We start from the raw sequence: 16,658 nt of genomic DNA, 5'->3' as shown, positions 1-16,658 counted from the left end.
ACCAAATAAAGTATATGTTGAATGGCATATACAATATGTCTACTTTATATTTGCATCATAAAGTTGACATGTTTTTACTTTTGGAAGACAACAGAGGGCTTCAAAGTTCAGCAGCAATTTTCCAGTTTTTCACAATATTTTCAAAATCTGAATTTTTCAGGGACCAGTTCAGTTTTGAAGTGGATTTGGGGGGCCCTCATATTAGAAATACCCCATAAATGACCCCATTACAAAAATTGCACCCATCAAAGTATTCAAAATTACATTCAGAAAGTTTATTAACCCTTTAGGAATAACACAGGAATAACACAGGAATAACAGCAAAGTGAAGGAGAAAATATAAAATCTCCATTTTTTACACTAACATGTTCTTGTAGACCCAAATGGTTTTTGGGGGGCATGTCGCATTTAGGAAGCCCCTGTGGTACCAGAACAGCAAAAAAAACAAAAACACATGGCACACTATTTGGGAAACTACACCCCTCAAGGCATGTAACAAGGGGTTCAGTGAGCCTTAACACCCCACAGGTGTTTGACAAATTTCCGCTAAATTTGGACTTTGAAATTGAAAATTTAGATTTTTTTAACTAAAAATTTTTCATTTTCACAAGGGGTAATAGGAGAAAAAGCCACCCAAAATGTTAAATCTGTTTCTTCTGAGTATGGAAATACCACATATGTGGATGTAAAGTGCTCTGCGGGCGCACTACAATGCTCAGAAGAGAAGGTGCGCCATTGGGCTTTGGAGAGAGAATTTGTTTGGAATGGAAGTTGGGGGCCATGTGCCTTTACAAAGCCCCCGTGGTACCAGAACAGTGGACAGCCCACATGAGACCCCATTTTGGAAACTACTCCCCTCACAGAATGTAATAAGGGGTGCAGTGAGCATTTAAACCCCACTGACTTTTGACAGATCTTTGGAACAAATGAAAAATTAAATTTTAAAAATCTGTCATACACCTGTGGGGTGTAAATGCTCACTGCACCCCTTATTACATTCAATGAGGGGTGTAGTTTCCAAAATGGGGTCACATGTGGGATGGGGGGGTCCACTGTTTTGCACCATGGGGGCTTTGTAAACGCACATGGCCTTCAATTCCAGACACATTCTCTCTCCTAAAGCCCAACGGCGCTCCTCTTCTGAGCATTGTAGTTCGCCCGCAGAGCACTTTACATCCACATATGGGGTATTTATATACTCAGAAGAAATGGGGTTACAATTTCTTTTTCCTATTACCCCTTGTGAAAATGAAAAATTTGGGATAACACCAGCATTTAAATTAAAATTCTTCAAACACCTGTGAGGTGTTCAGGCTCACTATACCACTTGTTATGTTCCGTGAGGGGTGTAGTTTCCAAAATGGGGTCACCCCTGTGTAAATCACCTCAAATGTACATGGCGCTCTCACTCCTGAGCCTTGTTTTGCACCCGCAGAGCATTTTACGTCCATATATGGGGTATCAATGACATGCTGGAGCAGACCCCAACTTTACCTTTTCATAAGGGTAAAAGGAAAAAATCCCCCCAAAATTTGTTAGACAATTTCTCCCGAGTACAGAAATACCCAATTAGTGGCCCTAAACTGTGCCTTGAAATATGAGAGGGCTCTGAAGTGAGAAAGCTCCATGCGCATTTGAGGCCTGGGTATATGTAGTGTTTTACTTTTTATTTTGTGTTAGTGTAGTGTAGTGTAGTGTTTTTAGGGTACATTCCCATGGGCAGGGGTTTAAAGTGAGTTTCCCGCTGGGAGTTTGAGCTGCAGCGGAAAATATGCTGCATCTCAAACTTGCAGCGAAAGACTCACTGTAACCCCCGCCCGTGTGAATGTACCCTGTACATTCACATGGGGTGGGGGTGGGGGCAAACCTCCATCTGCTGCAAAACTACAACTCCCAGCATGCCCAGACCCGGAGCAGCAGGGATAGGTAAGTGAACCTACTGGGGCACATTACACTGCTATCCGACAGCAGCTTAAGCATTTTGCACTGCCGGATAGCAGTTAATGCGATGGTCCCGACATATAAAAGCATCGTATGTCGATGCTGACATCGACATGCGATGGCTTCTGAGAGGCCATCGTATGTCGATTTGATCATATGTCGGGGCCATCACTTGTCGGGGGGTTACTGTATTGGTAAACAAATCAATATAACTGCTAGTCAATTGTTGCGGGGATAAGTAGCACTTGCCGATGGGCCCGTGAGCACAGGCATCAGGGTAGAGAGCCTCAGGCAGCCTGATCCTCATCAATACTCACTAAAGCAGTTGCAAAGCCAAAGGATCTCACACAGTTTATTATTGATTACATACCCTGGTTATCTGAGTATGTAAGGACATTGGGGGAGATTTATCAAAACCTGTGCAGAGAAGAAGTTGCTCAGTTGCCCATAGCAACCAATCAGATTGCTTCTTTCATTTTTGAAAAGGCCTCTGAAAACTGAAAGAAGCGATCTGATTGGTTGCTATGGGCAACTGAGCAACTTTTCCTCTGGACCGGTTTTGATAAATCTCCCCCATTGTATTTTTTACCAGCCCTGTGCAGGACATTATAAAATGCCACAGGAACTGTTTATCCTCATCTTGGGCCAGTGGCCTTGTTCCTCGTCTGCCCTCAAGGATTGTATGCTGAGGACGGCTTTATTTAAAGGGGGAGCTTGTGGTAGCCCAGTACAGAAGTGGTCTTTCTGTACACTATAAGTCCTATCAGTTGGACTCATTCCGAGTCCCCAGGCCTCCACACTCTTCAGAACTCTCATCACACCATCTGTTATATAAAGAGTTAATGTATTATATTCATGTTAATATATCTTTAAATCCTGTTGTCAAGTCTATGTAACCAAGGAAGGTCCCAATGACCAGGTGACTTGTTGGTGACCTATAGGACCCCCCCAAATTGCTCCCTTATATAGCAGGGAGAAGCTAGCCTAGTCCAGTTCAGTTCCAGTCTTAGCTGAGTTATAGTCAAGTGAAGACCTGAAAGTGTCTGATGTTCCTGAGGGAGATCAAGGCCTAGTCATGCAGCCACTTTCCGTGGAACCCCCTACAGGTGAAAGTCAAAGCCTGGTAAGACTAAATACAGGGGAGAAGTATAGTCAGCATAGTCAAGTCTGTCAAGTCTAAAGTCAGCATGAGACTGCATAATTGAGTCCTAGTCCACTACAAGTCCCAACGAGCCCACAAGTCTCCTAAAGTCCACTGGTCACCTCCTTGGGCCTAACCTGATCTGTAAAGACTTTAACATCTGTCTGCCTCAGTAAAGCTGCCGTCCTTTCGTAACCTTGCATCGGAGTGATTATTTGCCCTGCGCCTGGCCCAGGCACCAGCAGCCATACCTCGGGTGGTGTAGAGGATAACCATGCGCTGGTGTCACAAATACCAAGGGTTAATAACATCTGCCCTAAGGGTTACAACATCTGCCCTTCACCACACCCCTCACCACATGTATCTTTGGTCACTTCATCTACCAGAAAAAAATTAATAAAAAGTGATCATAAAGTCCCATTAAAGCAAAAATAGTATTAGAGTAATTTTTTTGCGCTGTAATCTGTAGTTTTTATCTACAGACTACAGTGCAAAAAATTACTCTAATACAGCCCCGTATACAGAAATAAAAGTTATAGGAGTCAGAAGAGAACAATTTTAAGCATACTAATTTTGCTACAAAAAGTTATAATTTTTTAAAAGTCGTAAAACAAACAATATATAAACCGAGTTTTGCAATCATATGAACCTACAAAATAAAGATAATGGTTTACTTAGTTAAAACCAACTAGTTTTTGTAGTGTTATTTTGGCACCATGTGCGCCAGGAAAATCGGACAAACCCAATATTGCTTTGTAAAAAAAAAAAAAAAGCCAAAAAAGGAGTGTGGTCTGTTGCAAAGGGGGAAAAAATTGGTGTGGTTTCACAACTCGACCTATTTACTACTCAATTCACTGAAAATCCTGTGAATAAATTTCCACCTACAAAAAGCTGGTCAGAACATTTTCCCAACTTGTAAATCTGTGAATTCCCATAGTAAATAGAGAGGAATCCTGCAAGTCAAAAACAACATGTCACACTAGTAAAAACCTAACATTCTTAGTAAATGAGGACCAATGTCTTTTTTAGAGAAATGTGCACTGTAGAAGCAAAAACTTATGAGAAACCACTGATCAATGTAAAAGATCAGTGTGTGCAGTGTTATAGCTCCCAATGGGAGCTATAACATTGCAAAAAAAAGTGGAAAAAAAAGTAAATAATGATCATTTAACACCTCGTCTAATAAATGTTTGAATCACCCCCCCCCTCTTCTTATAAAAAAAACTGTATAAATAAAAATAAAAATAAACATATATGGTATCACCGCGTGCGGAAATGTCCGAATTATAAAAATATATCGTTAATTAAACCATACGATCAATGGCGTACGCACAGAAAAAAAACTCCAAAGTCCAAAATAGTGCATTTTTGGTCACTTTTTATATCATAAAAAATTCATAAAAAGCGATCAATAAGTTCTATCAATGCAAAAATGATACCGCTAAAAACTTCAGGTGATGGCGCAAAAAAATGAGCCCTCATACCGCCCCATACACGGAAAAATAAAAAAGTTGTAGGGGTCAGAAGAGGACATTTTTAAACATATAAATTTTCCTTCATGTAGTTATGATTTTTTCCAGAAGTACGACAAAATCAAACCTATATAAGTAGGGGATCATTTTAATCATATGGACCTACAGAATAAAGAGAAGGTGTAATTATTACCGAAAAATGTACTGTGTAGAAACGGAAGCCCCCAAAAGTTACAAAATGGTGTGTTTTTTTTTTCAAATTTTGTCTCACAATTATTTTTTTTCCGTTTCGCCGTAGATTTTTGGGTAAAATGACTGAAGTCATTACAAAGTAGAATTGGTGGTGCAAAAAATAAGCCATCATATGGATTTTTAGGTGCAAAATTGAAAGAGTTATGATTTTGTAAAGGTAAGGAGGAAAAAACGAAAATGCAAAAACGGAAAAACCCCGGATCCTTAAGGGGTTAAAGGGAGCCTATCTGGGTGGAGCAACCTATGGGTGAGAGGGAGATAATTCTCCACAGGGCTGCATAGAATTGTAGATTTAATCCCAGCACAGCATGCAAGGCAGCTCAGCTGTGCTGCAATGGGTGGAGAGGCTGATGTGTGAGAGGGAGAAAAGTGACCTCCCACTTACAAACAAGGGATCATGGGACTTGTAGTTGGAGGAAGGGAACTCCAACGGGAAATAGCTATTTCACAAAAAGAAAGCAGCAGCGTTATGGGGAACAACACAGCCATTTAGCCCCAAGACAAGCACGGATCCTTCCTAAGTATGTCCATTACGGTCTGACAGGTAAGTACTAAAGTCAACTCAAGTTGGATAACCCCTTTGAAGTGGTAAAAATTAATTTGCATCTTTCTTTTTTTATATACAAAGAGATCTAGCCGATGGTTCTAGCACATGCAGAAAATTTAATACCTGTGTTCTCCTGACACAGGCATCTAGTACTAGATAAGACGACTGTATTTTAAATAAAGTGTAGAAAGTTTTCTTTCTTATTAGGTCTTCATACTTCATAGACTTTACCTTCACAACAGTACAGATGTAGCTTGATTCATTTACAAAAATGATGTGCACCATCTCTGCACTCAATGTACCAGTCGGCTGATTGTGGATAATTAGCAGGTAACAGCTAATTATCTTTAGACTTCTTCATCACGACGCCTTGAAATGAAGCCACACATAATGGCGCTCTGGAGATAACAGCAGTCAATGGTGACAAAGATGTACCTGCTACAGCTGGATGTAATAAGATGGATAATTAAATGTGGGCTTCATCTATAGGAAATGTGCATATGAAGCGTAAGTTTAAATGTTTATGAAAGTACTGGAGTTTAGTGATGCTAACAGGAACTGGTGACGGCCTGTGAAGTTCATTTAAGGATATAGAATATCTATGCTAAATTGAAGGTTTTTGGTCATGTTTAAGCTAAAAAAAAATAGATAAAAATTTTTTGAATTTAAAAAAGAAGCACATCTCACATTCTCAAGCATGTCTTTATTGATTTTTATAGTTTTTGTCCGTGTTTTTGGACACAAATTATAGATTTAAAATAGGTATATTTTGAAAACTTATTTGGCTGCTTTACACCTCAAATACACCTTAGGAACTTAAAATTTATGAACATACAGTAGCCTTACTAACCTTTTAGTTAACTTTTTAGAATAAAATGTTGTGTGTATATGGGGGTATAATAGGATTTCTGACTCCATCTGTAATTGCCCATTTTCTTTGACCTTATCTCTGAAGTAGACAGATAAAAAGCATAAAAAGCACTCTAAAAGAAGTTTAGATCCTGCTCTACTGTTCTGATGTACATTATACAGCAGTACTGAGTAGTGTTACTTTGAAACCAGCACAGAGTGAACTGGTAGGAAATTATTAACAGAAGCAAAATCAGTGTGGGTATCCTCCCCTGCCTTCTACTTTGACAGGCAACAGCTGTAATATGGTCCCTCAGTGAAGTTGATAATGTGTCTTCATCTTTGCATAATGGATATATTTTACCAGTGAACTGAGATTTATTGATCAGTGCAGGAGGCAGGGAGGAGGGTAAAATGAGTTTGATAAGTGATGACAGAGATTTTTTTTATGTAATAAGATATATTACAGACTTTCTTATCATAGGCTGTACATTGATTTGATTTATGTAAAAAAAAATAAGGAAATGACAATTGCATATTTATTTTAATTCATTTTTATTGATAAACCCCTTAAGGACCAAGCCCATTTTCACCTTAAGGACCAGAGCGTTTTTTTGCACATCTGACCACTGTCACTTTAAGCATTAATTACTCTGGGATGATTTTACTTATGAATTTGATTCCGAAAATGTTTTTTCGTGACATATTCTACTTTAACATAGTGGTAAATTTTCCCCGATACTTGCATAATTTCTTGGTGAAAAATTCTAAAATTTTATGAAAAAAATAGAACATTTTGCATTTTTTAATGGACATTCCAAATAATGTATATATTGTCTACTTTATGTTGACATGTTTTTACTTTTGTTTTTACTTTTGGAAGACATCAGAGAGCTTCAAAGTTTAGCAGCAATTTTCAAATTTTTCACAAAATTTTCAAAATCTGAATTTCTCAGGAACCATTTCCGTTTTGAAGTGGATTTGAAGTGCCTTCATATTAGAAATAGCCCACAAATGACCCCATTATAAAAACTGCACCCCTCAAAGTATTCAAAATGACATTCAGTTAGTGTGTTAACCCTTTAGGTGTTTCACAGGAACAACAGGAAAGTGAAGGGGGAAATTCAAAATCTTCATTTTTTACACCCACATGTTTTTGTAGACCCAGTTTTTGAATTTTTACAAACGGTAAAAGGAGAGAAATATTCCTAAAATTTCTAACCCAATTTCTCTCAAGTAAGGAAATACCTCATATGTGTATGTAAAGTGTTCAGCGGGCGAAGTAGAGGGCTCAGAAGGGAAGGAGCGACAATGGGATTTTGGAACGTGAGTTTTTCTGAAATGGTTTTTTGGGGGCATGACACATTTAGGAAGCCTCTATGGTACCAGAACAGAAAAAAAAACAAAAAAAACACATGGCATACTATTTTGGAAACTAAACCCCTCAAAGAACGTAACAATGGGTATAGTGAGCCTGAACACCCCACAGGTGTTTGACAAATTTTCGTTAAAGTTGGAAGAGTAAATACATTTTTTTTTCACCAAAATGCTGTTTTTTTCCCAAATTTTACATTTTTACAAGGGGTAATAGGAGAAAATCCCCGCCAAAATTTGTAACCCAATCTCTTCTGAGTATGGAAATACCCCATGTGTGGACATCAAGTGCACTGAAGGCACACTACAATGCTCAGAAGAGAAGGAGTCACATTTGCTTTTGGAAAGCAAATTTTGCTGAAATGGTTTTTGCGGGGCATAGCTGATAGCTATCACGCCCCCTCCCGTAGGCTTGCATTGAGGGGTGGAGCGTGACGTCACATGGGGGCGGAGGCATGACGTCACATGCCGCCGGCCGTGCGGTCGACCGTAATCAGACCCGGAGCGAACGCGCTCCGGGGACTGATTACAAACGGGGTGCCCCGTGCATGATCCCGGGCGTCCCCAGCTGCGGGACTCCCGCGATCAGGCATCTTATCCCCTATCCATTGGATAGGGGATAAAATGTGTAAGCACAGGAGTACCCCTTTAACACGGGGGGTGTTAAAGGGGTACTCCTGTGCTTACACATTTTATCCCCTATCCAATGGATAGGGGATAAGATGCCTGGTGTTTGATAAATGTTCATTAAAGTGGGATGTGAAAATGAAAATTTTTAGTTTTTTTACACTAAAATGCTGGGGTTACCCCAATTTTTTCCTTTTTACTAGTGCTAAAATGAGAAAATGTCACCATAAATTTGTAAATACATTTCTTTGGAGTATGGACATACCTCATATCTGGACGTAAACAGCGTGCACACCGATCTCGGAAGAGCAGGAGCGCAGTCAGCGGCCTTGAGTTTCCACATAGCTGCCTATGGAGCCAGAACAGCGGGACCCCCCCTTAAGGAGCATTACATGGGGTAAATTACTAAAATGTGGTACAGTGGGACATAAAATTATAGAACAGGTTTTGTTCCCAGAATGATGACCCAGAGCATAGCCAAAACTAAAAAAATATGCCCACCCCAAACCCAATGCTCTGAATCATGATTCTGGGAATGTGATGTGTGTGGCCGTCCCTAACCTGTTGCCTCAAATGTGCACCCCGCTCAGGTGGAGAGAGAGCGCTGCACATTTGAGGCAACATAAAAAAGTCCCCGATGATAGTGACTCAGTGACCCATGACCCAGAGAAAATACCCCCAGAGGTCTTATCAGGTTTTTTTTAATAAGAGTTTTTTGGGCAATTTAGTGGTTTATGGGGTTAAAACTTGGAATGTACTCTGGACTTGGTACATTGGGGTCAAATAAAGGAAAATTAAAATGAAAAGGGAAAATGTAGTATTGCTTGGAAATGTGATACTCCCTGAAGCAATTTTTAATGCAGAGGCCCGGATGCTCTCGGCAATTGTCACATTGAGTGGTGGTGTCCTTCCATATCCCCCTCTTGAGACACACTCTGCATTACTTCTGGGATCGTCCCTTCTTTCCAGTGTGGGGGACTTCACCTGAAAAGTGCTGGCCTATATTTCCAGTTCCTTGGGAACTCCGGCTGGCTCTTTCCCGGTTGCCAAAGATCAGGGCCTTTAGGACTTCTTCTAGGAACTGGAGGAATGTCCCTGTGTTGCCAGCTTACTGGTACGGTACAAAAGAGTTGTACATGGCAATCTGTACCAAGTGGACCGAAACTTTTTTGCACCATATCCGTATTTTCCGCATGGCCATGTATGGCTTGAGGACTTGATCAGAGAGATCAATTCCCCCATATACCGATTGTAGTCCAGAATACAATCGAGCTTGAGGACCGTTGTTGTGGTACCTCACACAGGGACAGGTGAGCTGCCGTTGCCATGAATTTTGATCAGCATAAGGACATCCCTCTTATCCTTATACCTGACTAGCAACAGGTTTTCATGGGTAAGGGCACGGGACTCACCCTTGGGCATAGGTGTCTGGATAAAATTTAGAGGGAGGCCTCTCTGGTTCTTCCGCACAGTCCCACAAGCAGACGTGAATCTGGCGGCAAGGGATGTGAACAGAGGGATTCTGGTATAAAAGTTGTCCACGTACACGTGGTAACCCTTATCCAGCAATGGGTGAACAAGGTCCCAAACTATTTTCCTGCTAACACCCAGAGTGGGGGGACCTTCTGGGGGTTCAATACGGGAATCTCATCCCTCATATACTCTAAACTTGCAAGTGTACCCGGAGGTACAGTGGGGATCAAAAGTTTGGGCACCCCAGGTAAAAATTTGTATTGATGTGCATAAAGAAGCCAAGGAAAGATGGAAAAATCTCCAAAAGGCATAAAATTACAGATTAGACATTCTTATAATATGTCAACAAAAGTTAGATTTTATTTCCATCATTTATACTTTCAAAATATCAGAACACAAAAAAATGGTGTCTGCAAAATTTTGGGCACCCTGCAGAATTTATAGCAAGCATGGCCCCCTTTGCAAAGCTGAGACCTGCCAGTGTCATGGATTGTTCTCAATCATCATCTGGGAAGACCAGGTGATGTCAATCTCAAAGGTTTTAAATGCCCAGACTCATCTGACCATGCCCCAACAATCAGCACCATGGGTTCTTCTAAGCAGTTGTCTAGAAATCTGAAACTGAAAATAGTTGACGCTCACAAAGCTGGAGAAGGCTATAAGAAGATAGCAAAATGTTATCAGATGTCAATATCCTCTGTTCGGAATGTAATTAAGAAATGGCAGTCATCAGGAACAGTGGCAGTTAAAGCAAGATCTGGAAGACCAAGAAAAATATCAGACAGAACAGCTTGCAGGATTGTGAGCAAAACAATTCAAAACCCACATTTAACTGCACAATCCCTCCTGAAAGATCTGTCAGACACTGGAGTTGTGGTACACTATTCCACTATAAAGAGATACTTGTACAAATATGGTCTTCATGGAATAGTCATCAGAAGAAAACCTCTTCTACGTCCTCACCACAAAAATCAGCATTTGACCTTTGCAAATGAACATATAGACAAGGCCGATGCATTTTGGAAACAAGTTCTGTGGACCGATGAGGTTAAAATTGAACTTTTTGGCCGGAATGAGCAAAGGTACATTTGGAGAAGAAGGGGAACAGAATTTAATGAAAAGAACCTCTGTCCAACTGTTAAGCATGGGGGTGGATCAATCATGCTTTGGGGTTGTATTGCAGCCAGTGGCACAGGGAACATCTCCAGAATAGAAGGAAAAATGGATTCAATAAAATATCAGCAAATTTTAGATGCTAACTTGATGCCATCTGTGAAAAAGCTGAAGTTAAAGAGAGGATCCACAGAGGATTACATCAAGAGGCATAAACTGAAGGTTTTGCCATGGCCTGCACAATCTCCTGACCTCAAAATAATTGACCTTAAAAAAGCAGATTGTGACAGACAGCCCAGAAATCTCAAAGAACTGGAAGACTTTGTAAGGAAGAATGGGCAAAGATACCTCAAACAAGAATTGAAAGACTCTTGGCTGGCTGCAAAAAGCGTTTACAAGCTGTGCTACTTGCCAAAGCGGGCAGTACAAGATAATAACTCGACAGGGTGCCCAAACTTTTGCAGACACCATTTTTTTGTTTTCTGTTATTTTGAAAGTGTAAATGATGGAAATAAAATCTAACTTTTGTTGACATATTATAAAAATGCCTAATCTGTAATTTGATGCCTTTTGGAAATTTTTCTATCTTTCCTTATGCACATTAATACAAATTAATTATTTATGCACATTAATACAAATTTTTACCTGGTACCTGGGGTGCCCAAACTTTTTATCCCCACTGTACTCTCACAAAGTTTGTAGAGTTTCACACCATACCGCACCCACTTCGAGGGAATATACTGGCGGAAGATGAGTCTCTCCTTAAAACTGATAAGAGACTCATTTATTGAGAGCTCCCTGAGGGGTACGTGGGCCTCCCAAAATTTGGCCCCAAAGTGATCTATGACTGGCCTCACTTTGTAAAGCCATTCATGGGCGGGATCACCTCGGGGGGGGGGGGGGGGGGGGGGTACATGCTGCATTATCAGCATAATGCAGGCATTTCTAAATGGCCTTGCACCGTCCTTGTGCCATGGCCATACCATAGAGTAGGATCTGGTAGAGGATGTCCCCACTCCAGTACTGCCTGACACTTGCTTTTTTGACCAGGCCCATATGCAGCATGAGGCCCCAAAATTTCCTCATTTCGGCTGCATCAATGGCATACCATCCATTGGGCCTGGCAAAAAAAGAATCAGGGTGGTGGGTGATGAACTGCTGGGCATACAGATTCATCTGCTCCACCATTAGATTGGGGGCAGTATGTAGTGTGTGTGGTTGGTGTAACTTTTATATATAACAGTGTGTGATTATAAATCCCACACTGTTTTATGGGGAAGAAAATTCTGCGGCCAGAAGAAAAATGGGGGGGTCAAATGCAGCGCCCTGAACCCCTAATAGGGCCTGGGTCACGCTGAAAAATCTGTGGCGGACCCTTGAGGACCTATTAGAGGGTCAGGGGGGGAGAATTTATTTTTCCTTTTTTTTTTTTTTAAACTCCTACCTGTCCCCGAAGAGAAAACTCACCCTGAACTAATGGACACAGGAGGACTTCTTCAGCCCTGAGAGGGGGTCCCTGGCTCCTTCTCACAGCTCTACCTGCTGACTGAACTCAGTGGGCTAGCAGAGCTGCGAGAAGGGGATGTTAACCCCTCTTCTGCCGGCTGCCATTGGTCGGATGATCATCCAGACAATAGCAGCGCTCCTGGGGGGGTGACAAAATCGCCAACTCCCCATAGATAGAGCAGGTGATCGGGGGTGTATTCTACACTCCTGATCACCATGTATCTCCGAGTCATCGGTTCACACGTGACCCGTGTGACCAGAATCGCCACAAATTTGCGGAGATCGCTGACATGGGGTATCTCAGGACCCCCCTGGGCATTTGCAGGACATCAGGGCATACCTGTACGCCCTATGTCCTTAAGGGGTTAAATACATTGTTCAAAGGCTGAATGTTATAAATAGAATTGTTTAATGGCATTTAAAAGGTAATTTTATAAAATTAAAAAAACATTTTATTTTGTTACCTTCAAAATGTGACTGTAGAGAAACAGTAATATTTCTATTGATTTTAAATTTACAAAGGCATAACTATGGACTTCCACATGTGTTAGTTTTTCTTCTTTTTAAATATTCTCTACTTCTTTACCGTGTTAATATTTTTTATGTATATAAATTATATATCTTCTCTGTCTCGTCTTTCTTTTAAGTTTAAGTTTCAATTAAAAACGGCTATTTCTGGGCTGCAGAGAGCCTTAATAGGGATGTAGAACATTTTGCCTTGCCGTAACACGCACAGGGAGTGTGCTTTTGTAATGAAATGATATTGTTATTCAGTATGACATGCAGATTAGAGGTGTCACTATTAGAATCATGTCACAGAGCAGCACAATGACAGAGCCTGGAGGTGGCATCAGTATGAGGAGACCATATGGCGGCAGAATGACACAGCATGGAGGTGGGGCAGCATGAGGAAACCATATAGTGGCTGAATGACCCAGCCTGGAGGTGTCAACAGCCTGACGAGACCATAGGGCCTCACAATTAAAAAGATTAAAGATAATTTTTTACATTTAAATTGAAGATTTCAAATAGTTTTATATAATGTGCCAGCAGCATGGTGAGACCACATGGCGGCACAGTGACACAGCCTGGAGGTAGCAGCAGCATGAGGAGACCATAATCTGGCAGAATGACACAGCCTGGAGTTGGCGGCAGCAAGAGGAGACCATATAGTGGCTAAATGACACAGCCTGGAGGTGGCGGAAGCATGGGGAGACCATATAGTGGTTGAATGACACAGCCTGGAGTTGGTGGCAGCGAGAGGAGACCATATAGTGGCTAAATGACACAGCCTGGTGGTGGCGGCAGCATGAAGAGACCATATAGTGGCTGAATGAGACAGCCTGGAGGTGGCGGAAGCATGAGGAGACCATATAGTGGCTGAATGACACAGCCTGGAGTTATGTACAAACAAGGAGAGCGCTCCTAGTGTGATACCGTAATGCAAAGAGAACATGAACAAACAAGAAAACTTGCTCACCAAGTATAGTTGTACTGCGACCAAGTACAACTATGGTGAAGGCGTGAAGTGACCCTGCAACGGGCGAAGAACGGCAGCTGCTCCTGGACACACAGGTGAAGCAATTAAACGGATCCCTCCAAGGAACAGCCCAGGATAGAGGCAGCGCACAAGACTTCAAAGGTAAAATGGTTTATTTACCCGGCATGCCGGGTAAATAAACCATTTTATCTTTGAAGTCTTGTGCGCTGCCTCTATCCTGGGTTGTTCCTTGGAGGGATCCGTTTAATTGCTACAGCCTGGAGTTGGCAGCAGCATGAGGAGACCATATAGTGGCTGAATGACACAGCCTGGAAGAGGTGGAAGCGTGAGGAGACTATATAGTTGCCGAATTAGAAAGCCTGGAGGTGGCAGCAGAATGAGGAGAACATATGATGGCAGAATGAGACAGCCTGGAGCTAGCATCAGCATGAGGAGAACATATGGTGGCAGTATGAGACAGCCTGGAGGTGGCATCAGCAGCATCAGGATTCCTGGAAGCAACCCGGTGACATGCTGCATTATCAGCATAATGCAGGCATTTCTAAATGGCCTTGCACCGTCCTTGTGCCATGGCCATACCATAGAGTAGGATCTGGTAGAGGATGTCCCCACTCCAGTACTGCCTGACACTTGCTTTTTTGACCAGGCCCATATGCAGCATGAGGCCCCAAAATTTCCTCATTTCGGCTGCATCAATGGCATACCATCCATTGGGCCTGGCAAAAAAAGAATCAGGGTGGTGGGCGATGAACTGCTGGGCATACAGATTCATCTGCTCCACCATTAGATTGGGGGCAGTATGTAGTGTGTGTGGTTGGTGTAACTTTTATATATAACAGTGTGTGATTATAAATCACACACTGTTTTATGGGGAAGAAAATTCTGCGGCCAGAAGAAAAATGGGGGGGTCAAATGCAGCGCCCTGAACCCCTAATAGGGCCTGGGTCACGCTGAAAAATCTGTGGCGGACCCTTGAGGACCTATTAGAGGGTCAGGGGGGGAGAATTTATTTTTCCTTTTTTTTTTTTTTAAACTCCTACCTGTCCCCGAAGAGAAAACTCACCCTGAACTAATGGACACAGGAGGACTTCTTCAGCCCTGAGAGGGGGTCCCTGGCTCCTTCTCACAGCTCTACCTGCTGACTGAACTCAGTGGGCTAGCAGAGCTGCGAGAAGGGGATGTTAACCCCTCTTCTGCCGGCTGCCATTGGTCGGATGATCATCCAGACAATAGCAGCGCTCCTGGGGGGGTGACAAAATCGCCAACTCCCCATAGATAGAGCAGGTGATCGGGGGTGTATTCTACACTCCTGATCACCATGTATCTCCGAGTCATCGGTTCACACGTGACCCGTGTGACCAGAATCGCCACAAATTTGCGGAGATCGCTGACATGGGGTATCTCAGGACCCCCCTGGGCATTTGCAGGACATCAGGGCATACCTGTACGCCCTATGTCCTTAAGGGGTTAAATACATTGTTCAAAGGCTGAATGTTATAAATAGAATTGTTTAATGGCATTTAAAAGGTAATTTTATAAAATTAAAAAAACATTTTATTTTGTTACCTTCAAAATGTGACTGTAGAGAAACAGTAATATTTCTATTGATTTTAAATTTACAAAGGCATAACTATGGACTTCCACATGTGTTAGTTTTTCTTCTTTTTAAATATTCTCTACTTCTTTACCGTGTTAATATTTTTTATGTATATAAATTATATATCTTCTCTGTCTCGTCTTTCTTTTAAGTTTAAGTTTCAATTAAAAACGGCTATTTCTGGGCTGCAGAGAGCCTTAATAGGGATGTAGAACATTTTGCCATGCCGTAACACGCACAGGGAGTGTGCTTTTGTAATGAAATGATATTGTTATTCAGTATGACATGCAGATTAGAGGTGTCACTATTAGAATCATGTCACAGAGCAGCACAATGACAGAGCCTGGAGGTGGCATCAGTATGAGGAGACCATATGGCGGCAGAATGACACAGCATGGAGGTGGGGCAGCATGAGGAAACCATACAGTGGCTGAATGACCCAGCCTGGAGGTGTCAACAGCCTGACGAGACCATAGGGCCTCACAATTAAAAAGATTAAAGATAATTTTTTACATTTAAATTGAAGATTTCAAATAGTTTTATATAATGTGCCAGCAGCATGGTGAGACCACATGGCGGCACAGTGACACAGCCTGGAGGTAGCAGCAGCATGAGGAGACCATAATCTGGCAGAATGACACAGCCTGGAGTTGGCGGCAGCAAGAGGAGACCATATAGTGGCTAAATGACACAGCCTGGAGGTGGCGGAAGCATGGGGAGACCATATAGTGGTTGAATGACACAGCCTGGAGTTGGTGGCAGCGAGAGGAGACCATATAGTGGCTAAATGACACAGCCTGGTGGTGGCGGCAGCATGAAGAGACCATATAGTGGCTGAATGAGACAGCCTGGAGGTGGCGGAAGCATGAGGAGACCATATAGTGGCTGAATGACACAGCCTGGAGTTATGTACAAACAAGGAGAGCGCTCATAGTGTGATACCGTAATGCAAAGAGAACATGAACAAACAAGAAAACTTGCTCACCAAGTATAGTTGTACTGCGACCAAGTACAACTATGGTGAAGGCGTGAAGTGACCCTGCAACGGGCGAAGAACGGCAGCTGCTCCTGGACACACAGGTGAAGCAATTAAACGGATCCCTCCAAGGAACAGCCCAGGATAGAGGCAGCGCACAAGACTTCAAAGGTAAAATGGTTTATTTACCCGGCATGCCGGGTAAATAAACCATTTTATCTTTGAAGTCTTGTGCGCTGCCTCTATCCTGGGTTGTTCCTTGGAGGGATACGTTTAATTGCTACAGCCT

The sequence above is a fragment of the Hyla sarda genome, chromosome 5 (genome assembly GCF_029499605.1).
Source record: "Hyla sarda isolate aHylSar1 chromosome 5, aHylSar1.hap1, whole genome shotgun sequence".
Classification (NCBI taxonomy): domain Eukaryota; kingdom Metazoa; phylum Chordata; class Amphibia; order Anura; family Hylidae; genus Hyla; species Hyla sarda.
This window is presented reverse-complemented; position numbering follows the sequence as displayed.